This window comes from Triticum dicoccoides, chromosome 5A (assembly GCF_002162155.2).
Source record: "Triticum dicoccoides isolate Atlit2015 ecotype Zavitan chromosome 5A, WEW_v2.0, whole genome shotgun sequence".
NCBI classification, from domain to species: domain Eukaryota; kingdom Viridiplantae; phylum Streptophyta; class Magnoliopsida; order Poales; family Poaceae; genus Triticum; species Triticum dicoccoides.
The window spans coordinates 277,452,768-277,461,055 of NC_041388.1; positions in this window are offsets into that span (position 1 = coordinate 277,452,768).

An 8,288-nucleotide genomic window follows, 5' to 3' on the forward strand; every position below is an offset into this window, starting at 1 on the left:
AAGAAACATTTACATCACGTGATGATATGTCCAAGATACTGCCAATGATTTTGAAACCTATTTGGTTGGGGGAGTGGATGTACAACCCCTCCGCCTGGGTTCAAGCTCGCATATATGCAGATTTAGGTTCCTATTTATATTGTAGGCTGTAGGGGTCTACCTTACAATTTTCTTTCAGAAAGATGGTTTGGAACCTGTGCAACTATGATGTATAGATCATATGGGTAGTTCAATCTCATCTGAGAATTGCTTGGCTAAGGATATGTGGAACAAAAAGGTTGAGTGTTTGACTACACATTACTCAAAGCTGAATTAACACACTGTTCCTTTAATACTTTCACGGAGAAAAAACAACCAGGTTGGGCGAGGTATTCAAGAAGGACGAAGGATGCATGTTTCCATAGATGCCTGGCGGTTCGGTTGATTTCTTGTGCTTACACGCGTGTCTTCTTCTCTACCCTAGGAATTGAATTCTTTCTTGTGCTGTTCCCCACCTGTTCCTTCTCTTGCTTGCATGCGTGCCTTCTTCTCTACCTTTTTCTTGTGTCTGTTAGGAGATAGATGTGCAGAGGGGCACGTGCTGATTATGAAAACATCTTGTTTCTTCCACAAACAGTAAATGGTGTGGCTATCCTGAATTAATGATCCTTGTTGTTGTTGCTTCCTTGCTGCTGCCATCTTTGGTCGATCTGGACATATCGACGATCATATGCTAACTGTCAACATAGATAATTATTATCACGAAATAATCTTTGTAGATAGTTTCGTGTGGTTAACAAATTTGAACTCCTTAAGTTAGTACCTACGGATGTGTACAAAATTACAGCTGATTGAGGAGGGGCCTGTTAAGTGTATCCATCTAACCATTTATTCATGAGGTAGTAGGCACCGACTTTTTTACACTCCCTCACCCCAATGTAAACACAGTAATACTGTTTTGCTATTAGATGCATATAGTTGTTTCGTTGGGAGTTACCTTTCTTCTTTTAAAACAGCGGGTGCACCTTTTTGGAGTGAGATGTGAATACTGATAGTGATTGACTGCCAGCTAAACCTTAAAACTGCAACACGCACATGCACATGGATTTGTGCCTGCTTAATTTATCTGGTGATACTTAGGTTGATTGCATCTTAATGTAATTTTATAGACTCATCTACCTTTTCTGAATCTTAGGTAATGTTTACATCATGTGATGATATGTCAAGGACATAACTATAAATTTTATGAGATATAGAAGCATCGTACTTACTATACATGTAGTTTATCGTTCCTTTGAGAGTTGCTAGGTTAAGAATATGTGGGGACAATAAGCTTGACTACGAATCCCTCAAAACTAGATTTGCACTGTTCAATTCATTGTGTTCTTATGGGGTTGCACACCGTTTTTTCTTCTCGATTTTGTACATGAGCAAATTTAGGTTAGATCCATTCCCCACAGGGAGATGTATTATGTACTCCTCAAAGAGAGAAACTACAAGCAGATAAAAGCCTCGTGCTAGGAGTAGGAGGTATTCATAAAGGTAGAAGGATCCATTGCCAAAGTATTTTGTTTCCAGAGATGGATTAGTCGTTCTGGAGTAGTTGATGGCATCCATACGGCATCAAGAATATGGTGTTTGTTCTACCCTAGGAGATGGATCCTTCCTGATGCATACACACACGCCTTGTTCTTATCCACCTTTTTGTTTGACCACTAGGGGTGTACTAGGAGCACGAGTTGATCAATGAATCATCTTGTTCCTTACACAAGCGGTCCAGAAAGCAGCCAATGCCGTGCCTATCTCGACTTCATGGTTTTGTTTGCTTTCCTGCTACTGCAATCTTTATTCAACGTGGACATAAGAATGATCACATGATAAAATGTGAATAGTTATTATCGCTGTACTACTTGTAAACAGTTCCGTGTGGTGAACAGATTCTTAGGATTAACAAATCCTACATGTTAGTCCTTGCGTACGTGCATGAAGTTTTAGCCGATTGAGAGGGTCTATAGAAAGTCTGTTGGTTGTATCCATCTAGATCATTATTAGTTTGCCGACTTAATATTTCCCATCCTATCCATGAATAGAGCTATGGTGCTGTAGTACTATTAGATGCATGCATTCCACTTTCATTGGAAATTAGCTTCTTGAAAACAGCTAGGTAGCATGTACTACCTTTTTGGAGTGAGACATGATACTGATAGTGACGGTTATCACAGACTGAGAGAAAACTGCATGCTTAGAAAGCGACTAACTTGGGATTTCCTTGGCTTCCTTCCTAGCCTGGCAATATTTTCTTGTGTACAAACACGAAACATGTTACATGGATTTGTGACTTTTGGTTGCATTTTTACAGGGATTGCGTATGGGGGTTCTTGTGTTTCTCAATTTAAGATTAGATCCTCAAAGGAGATACACACACCGACAGAAAGGAGCAACTTGAACTAGAAGCACAGAAAGCCTCTCACACACCAAGAGAAGAAAGAAGATAGATATATACTCAACAAAGGAAGAAGTTGGATTACCAATATAGTTTCTTTCCATTCCAGAGATGGATTGGTCGGTCTGGAAGAGCCAGTGGTGACCAACCATAGAGGCCCAAGAATATGTTCTAGCACTTACAGGCACGTCTTCTTGTCCATCTTTTAGGGGAGGATGGCCCGGTTTGGTTAGTGAAGAAACCATCGTGTTCCATGCACAAACGGCAAATGCCGGCCGTGCCTATCCCGAATTCATGATCTTTTCTGTTGCTTCTCTGTCGGTGCAATCTTCGGCCGATCTGTGCGAAGATGGACGGAGTTTTTGTCAAATGTCAACGTAAAATCGTTTTCAAATTGAATGAGCTGTTAATGTTCCTTGCAGAGGTGCGGAAAGGATCGGCCGGCCGGTGGAGGTGCTACGGAGCGAGGGAGGGAGATGTCGCTGTTGACTGTATCCATCTAGGGAAGCATTTATTTAGTAGTTGCCGACTGGCTTGCTTCAGATTCGAAACTGCTCAAGGTTCCTTCAGATTTCCCATCGAATCTGTAGGTGTAGGTAGAACTAGGGCTGTAGCCAGATATACTGTAGATAGATAGATGCATGTGTTGTTCATCGGAAAGTTGCTTTTCCTAGCTTGCCTAGGTAGCATCCACTGTTAGGAGTGGGCGTTGATAATGACGGTTTGTGCAACGCTGCAAGAAAGCTGCCGGCTGTAGAAAAACGATGGATCATCTCCTCTTAGAGATTTTAACAATGGACCGATCCAAATGGACGGCGTATTTGTCTGTTTTTTGTTCGTTTGAGTTGGCCGCCCGCCCGACGTCCATTCAATCTTGCATTTGGGTCGGCAGTGCGCCCAACGCGCCGACCCATTTCATGTCCGTACTAAACTTTTTTTTTAAAAAAAAGGCCCATGGCTGATCATGCCAGCGGCCATGACTCATGTCGGCACCATGCCAGCGCCGGCATACAATGTCGGCTTTTAAAAATATCATCATAGTTTATGCTGACGCACTCGCCAGCCGACCGGCACACATGCCAGCACACAAAAAGATGAGACTTGAGTTCGACCACGCCATCGCGGCCCCGTGGTCATGCCAGCACACAAGCCGTCATAGAAAAAGGAAGGTGCTCGCGGCCACGAGATCACTCGTCGGTGGACTTGAGCATGTTGGCCTGCATCTTCTCGAACCATGGCCTCTTCTTTGGCGACATGGTGTTGAGATTCACCTTCATGATCTCCACCCCGGTCATCATGCTCACGAGCGCCACTTCTTTCGCCTTGGTCGTTGGCGGCTTCGATCTCTAGCATCTTGGCTTGCATCTCCGCGTCCATCTCAAACTGCTTGGCTTGCATCTCCGCGTCCATCTCAAGCCTCCTCCTTTGGATCTCCATGAAGGCATTCATTTGCTCTTCTTTGAAACGTTGACGCTCTTCTTCCCTTTGCTGGAGGGGGCGGTCATCTTGCCGGACGAGGCGAGGGAGGCAAGGCCGGTGACGGCGTCGAGGTCGAGATCTTCGTCCATGACGGGTGTGGGACGGGAGCGCGCGCGGGGACGGGAGGGTTTTTGAGGGAAATGGTGGTGGCTGCCACCGACCGGCGGACTTGAAGAGAGGAGTAGGCGCGCGCTTGCGCGTTCATCTCGTGTCCGCGCCGACGCAAATTTGACTCAAATAGACTGAGAATGGGTCGCCATGCGGACACCAAGCGGACGCGCGTCCGTTTGGATCGGCGCGTTGGGCCACCTTTTCTGTCCGTGTCGATCCAAACGGACGCGGGCGAACGAAATAGGTCACCCCATTTTGGAGTTGCTCTAAATGGTTGGTTTTTTAATTTTTAAAATTCCGGCTCGATGGAGCCCGTAGCCGAAAACCCTTGCTCGGGATCTCGTGTATCTTTTTCCCCTTCTTCCGACGACATGCCCTCAGTCTCGTCGTATCCCAAGAGGGTCCTAAACTCCGGTAGGCAGAAGCGCCATCAAAACTTGACTTTGCACTACCGATGGGTCTTTTTGGCACGAGAGTCTTCATCACCACGACGAGTCCCACTCCAGTACTGCAATGACTTTCCTTTGCCACGGGAGTCTTCACCGCCGGACGACCAGCCTGACTTAGAGAAGACATATGGGACGAGCAGTCTGAATGAGAGAAATCTTCACCACACGGGAGTCTTCACCGCTCAACGTTTAACAAGGAGCGGCAAGCTGATGTCAAGAAAAAAAAGGAGCAGCAAGCAAGCCAAGCCTTCACCGCGGGCGGGCGAGAGGTCCTCTGCTTCCTCTGCATGAGAGAAGAAGTATGGGACGCGTTTGGTAGCCCGTATCTAATTTGGCCTGTTCTGTTGGTTGTGTTTACTGTTTTTTTTTTGAGGGAGGTTGTGTTTACTGTTATAGCACGAACAAGCATTTTCCAGCCATACCACTAGAAGCGGCCGAACTTGCCGTTTTCAGTGAGCTAGGCTAGTGGTAGGTCCTTTTGCATGAGAGGATGCGAATAGTATACAACCTTTAGATGGTTTCTTACGCTACCTCCATGAAGCTTTTTCTTTAATCAACGTTTCTTCGTCCCTTTTAATCTATACAATGATGCTTCGATTTAAAATAATGTCTACTCGAAAAAAAGACATCAATATTGCGGTTCTATTTAGGCGATCGGTTTGTGGTTTTGTTCATTGTAAGTGCTCATGGTTAGAGTTATTTTGGATGAATTTTGTCAGATTCATCATAAGCGTTTGACGACTTGAAATTTCTTTCGCAGTTTCACACAACTTTTGTGTTGCACTTTTTCTGTCCCGATGATCGTAGATGACTAGATCTACATCTTCTTCATAAACTGTATATATGCATATGTTTGTATGTTTTAACGACACTCCTTAATCTATTTTGGCTAGTCCCTTCTAATTTTTTCTCTCGGCCTCCTCACCTGCGTCCTGCTACACTGGCGTTGTTCCTTTTGGTCTCCTCTTCTGCGTCCTACTACACTGACGCCGCCATGGCGCGCGCACTGCATTTCTTCACCCCGTCTAGTCGTCCCTCCTCACAGACTTTCTCTGCGGCGGCGACCCTAGCAACTGGTTCGCCAGGGCCACCATCCACCGCAGTCACCGAGGCACTCTAGTGCAGTGCTAGAGCTAGACAGGATGGCCAACAGCCCCCCAAAAAATCTTCAAGTTTGGCGCGGGAAGGGGGGGGGGGGGTGCCCCTGCTGGCCCCAACTAAGCTCCATTGTTGCTCTAGTGTAACTCTATGTCATGTGTAGCTGTTAACTCTTAATCATGTCCGATGTATGCAACTACACATCGTGTACTTGCATTAGCCCAGCCAACACACACAACCAAACACAGTGTACTTGCATCAGCACGGCCCAACCAACACGCACAACCAAACCCCGTGTGGTTGCATCAGCCCAGCCAACACACACAACCAAACACCGTGTACTTGCATCAGCCTAGCCAACACACACAACCAAACGCCAAGCAAAAATTGCTCTCCCAATGCAGTCAGCCTACGTGCATGCAACCAAACGATATGCAGATAATAATTTTTTGCTTGTATTTGCCCAATTAGGCCCAACTGGGACAAGTATGAGGGGCAAAAAATATTGCAGGTGGCCAAACACGTTCATGGGCATCTCCAACGCTGACTTTCAAATTGGACATTGTATCCGTCCGCGAACAGCGATGCGGGAGCCGGCCATCCAACTATGTCCGCATTCATTTCTAAACAATTTGAATAAACCGGACGAATTACATGCAAACCAGATGATTTTCATCTAAACTGGAACACATTCATTACATTTTTTATTTCACTAGAAAAAGCGACCGGACCTAAACCTAGTCTAAATCTATGGCGGCGCCCATCCTCCAAGTCCTCGTTCCCCTCCAGCATTGGTTGTGTCCATGTTCGGCGAAGATGAGACCTATGAAATGAAGATAGGGTCGCCGGCGAGGAGTAGAACATGGGACATGGACGAGCCCACTTGAGACTCGAGGCCCCGCCGCCTCCCATGCACTCCTCCTCCTCGGAGTCTGCGACTTGTCCCTTGCCTGTGGATGTGAGGTCAACATGGACGTGGATGGGGTTGCATGCTCGTCGTGTCGCCGACGCCAGTGAAATGTCGTTGGCAGCATGAAGGACGCGCAACTGCCGGCGCTCTCATCCGTGATCGGTGATGCCTCCACTTCGGGTTGCACCGCGACCGGGTTGCAAGATGAGTTAGCGCGTGCAACCTTGTAGAGCACCCGCTGGTCGACGACGAAGTTGGGGTTCTACCCCACCATGGCCACCACAGCCTCCTCGCTCGCGTGCTCGTAGTAGATTTGGCCCTACCTCAGCCAGTGCTTCTCGAGGAGGGAGAGATTGTACCGTTGCTTCTCCTACATTTGCCGGAAGACTCACAATGGTGGCCACGCCGGCTGCTCCTTTGCCATACTGTCGTTGGAGTGCACATGCGCCCGCTCTACGGTCAAGCCAGCATGGACCGGCGCGGGCAGAGACGCCAAGTCCTCGTTAGAGCCCGTCTCCATCGTCGGGTCATCGTCAGAGACTACCAGGGTGTTGGCCGACATGCCGACCTCTATCCGCCTGGCACAGCGGCCTTGCCAGTCAGCCGCAAGGGTGGCCACCTCATGCTTCTACTCCGTCAAGAGGCTCTCCCATGTTACCGCTTGCGGTCATGGCGGATGTGGTGCACGGGAGGAGGACGTGGAGCGGACGTATTGTGGTGCGGTTTGTGCCGGGAGTGGCCTCGTTTAAATAGCGGCTGCTGGTCAAGCCGAGCAGCGGGGTGTGTCAATGTAGGCGCCGGACTTGGTTTCTCGATCAGCGTGCCTATCTAATGACAACACATAGATAGACGGCCAGACCGTTTGAATGCGGTAGATATCCACCATGTTCCGTCCAGTGACGCCTATCCGGCATTGAACTGGCACGGACACCAGGGATGCGCGCACGGGCTGCGCTCTCGGTTGGTGACCCGCTTCAATGCTGGCACCAGTGAGAGGTCATGTCCGCTCTGGGGTGGCATCAATGCGGAGCTGGAGCTCTAGAGCGGTATAAATGCGGGGCAACCGCATCGGGCAGGCAAGTACACGGGCGAGAGGGAAGGTTTTGGGTGGGACCGGTTTGTCGGACACTTGCATGGCAATGGTCCGAACGCCTACAAAGCCCCATAGGTTTTGTTTTTGGTTTGCGAAAAAAACAGACGTTCGAACCGGTCCATGAACGGATGAAGCCTCGTGTTGAATGACAAAATACGTCCGCGGGCTATTTGAGGGTGAGGGTTGAAGATGCCCTGAGAACTCACAAACTGAAGATGCAATAAGAAGATCCAGCGTGGCCGGACCTAATGACCTTTCTGTCGGACGGGGACAAATCCAGACAGACAGCATTGGCCTCCCTACATACCAAATTCCCAAGTATGCGGTCGGCCTCGACTTGTCTTGCACCGGAGACGTACTAGGCCCTAAGAGCATCTCCAACAGGCGCCCAACGCGGCGCGTGCAAAAAACAGCTTTAGCGCGCGCCCATCGTCTGATTTGGCGCGGCGCGCTGCGCCCGCTCCAGCAGTCGCGCTAAAATGCAGCGCGCGCGCACCGCTCCAGCAGCGCGTAAAAAATGCAGCATGCACACAACATTTTTTTAATTTTCGAACACATAGATAAAATAAAAACTAGATAGATTGCATAAATAAAAAATGATACAAAGGTATTTTACATCGGTGCAACTAGATAGATAGTTTGAAAGCATAGATAAACTACGGCGCAACTAGATAGAAACTATTCTAAGTCGCTATCATCATCACCATTATCATCCTCGGCGGTGTC